Genomic DNA, 2,322 nt, shown 5'->3' on the forward strand with positions numbered 1-2,322 from the left:
AAAAATGTGGAACGCTTCACGATTTTGCGTGTCATCCTTGCGCAGGGGCCATGCTCATCTGAGATTCTTTCCTTTTTCCCATATACAAATCGACTATTAGCCGGTCTACCAAATTTACAATTACGATTTTAATTACAATACGGCGTAGAAAAGGCGGCTTACCATACAGGCACGAACAGATGCCCCGTCTTCCAAGAAGCGCTCCAGAAGATAACGAAGCCAAGAACATGAAGATATTGCAGCTCAACCTCAATCATTGTGAGGCTGCGTATGACCTGCTCATGCAAACTGTGCGCAAATTAGAGGCAGACGTAGCACTTATAAGTGAGCCTTATAGACACCTGAGTAACCAACCCTGGAAATCCGACAGTACTAATAAAGCCGTCATCTGGTGCTGCGGTAAATGTCCTTTTCAGAGAACAGTCAACAATAAAGAAGCCGGCTTCGTAGCAGCATGGGTAGATGGCCTCCACTTCTACAGTTTCTATGCACCACCTAGTCTTTCTAATGGACAGTTTAAAGACTTTTTTGATCGGCTAACTGAGGACGCAAGAAAACACTTTCCCGTGGGAATAGCTGGTGACTTCAATTCCTGGGCAACAAATTCACTAATACACGTGGAGAAGCACTTTTCGAGGCAATGGCCACACTGGACGTGATCCTTCTTAACACCGGTGACACGCCAACGTATACTAAGGGAGAGGCAAACTCAATTGTCGACCTTACAATTGTCAGCAGTTGCTTAGTTCGAAGAGGTTTTTTTTGGAAAGTATTAAACATCTACACAGCCAGTGACCATAGTGCGATACTAAGGAAAATATCAACTGGCCAGAATCTAACAAGAGTCAACAGGAACGCCAGCGCGGTTGGATGGAAAGTTAAATCTCTCGACCTCACTGCTTTAGTAGTCACCCTAGAGTGCGATCCGATCATCGTAGAAACTGCTGAAGAGAAGACCAAAGACCTAATGAGAAGAGTCACCCAGGCTTGCGACACCAGTATGTCTCGGAAACGTGGCATGAATACAAGACCTTCGGTGCACTGGTGGAACGATAACATTAGCATTCTACGTTCAGAGTGTTTTTAAAAAAGAAGAAAGTCTCAGCGTGGCTACAGACGACCTATCTCTGCAGAGCTGTTGGCAGAGTATAAAAAGGCCCGTCGAGAACTAAACAGAGCCATTAAAGATAGCAAAAGACGCTGCTGGAAGGAACTGGTCGCAGAAGTAGAGAAAGATCCATGGGGCAGACCGTATAAGGTGGTTATGACAGCCGATATTCATCTACAAGTTGGAGCAGCTCAACCCTGAAGACATCCCAACTATCCCGTTGGACGAGTTGATAGAGACAGGCAATCGAGTAGGGAATAATAAGGCACCAGGATTGGACGGAATCCCTAGTATTGCCCTAAAATCATTCCTTAGGGCAGCACCGGCATTATTCCTGGACGTTTACAATACATGCCTGAAGGAACGAACTTTTCCCCAGAAGTGGAAACAACAACGGCTAGTGCTACTTCCGAAGGGGAAAAAGCCGCTGGAAGAACCGTCATCCCACAGACCACTCTGCATGGTAGACACTCATGTTAGACACTCACGCCGGCAAGATATTCGAGCGCATAATTCATCAGAGAATAGAGGCTTTAGTCGATTCACTTCTGGCAGAGAACCAGTTTGGTTTCCGAAAAGGTCGGTGAACTCTGGATGCGATCAAATTGGTTATTGATACAGCCAGGGATGCAATCACCAGAACGAGATAGAAGGGTGAGAAGAAGAATTACTGCTTGGTAGCTGCTTTGGACATCAAGAATGCCTTCAACTCCGCTAACTGGGACTGCGTTATGCGAGCTCTAGAAGAAAAAAACGTACCAGGATACTTTCGCAGAATGGTAGCGAGCTACGTCACGAATAGGGTTCTGAAATATGACACGAAGAACGGTACGAAAGAGTACGAAATAACCGGAGGAGTGCTACAAGGATCAGTTTAAAGTCCTCTGCTATGGAACATCATGTATGATTGCCTCCTGAGAATAGCATTGCTTACGGGAGTCAAACTTGTAGCATGTGTGGATGACGTAGCTGTCATTATTGTCGCAAAGCACCTCGAAACGATAGAAATTGCATTTGATATTACATTCAAACGAGTCAATTTGTGGATGGACATGGTGAACTTGCAACTAGCCAAGCATAAAACCGAGGCAGTGCTCATCACCAGTAGAAAAACGGTAGAAACTATCAAGTTGAGAGTCGGAGAACAAGAAATCACATCACAACCATTTATCCGTTATCTGGGAGTGATGCTGGATGCCCGACTCAACTTCAAG

General features: G+C 45.3%; 1 pseudogene; it reads right to left on the bottom strand.

Moving 5' to 3' along the window:
* Nucleotides 1-101, bottom strand: LOC123270004 (annotated as a pseudogene).
* Between the last annotated feature and the right edge of the window lie 2,221 nt (nucleotides 102-2,322).

This window comes from Cotesia glomerata, linkage group LG7 (genome assembly GCF_020080835.1).
Source record: "Cotesia glomerata isolate CgM1 linkage group LG7, MPM_Cglom_v2.3, whole genome shotgun sequence".
Lineage (NCBI taxonomy): Eukaryota > Metazoa > Arthropoda > Insecta > Hymenoptera > Braconidae > Cotesia > Cotesia glomerata.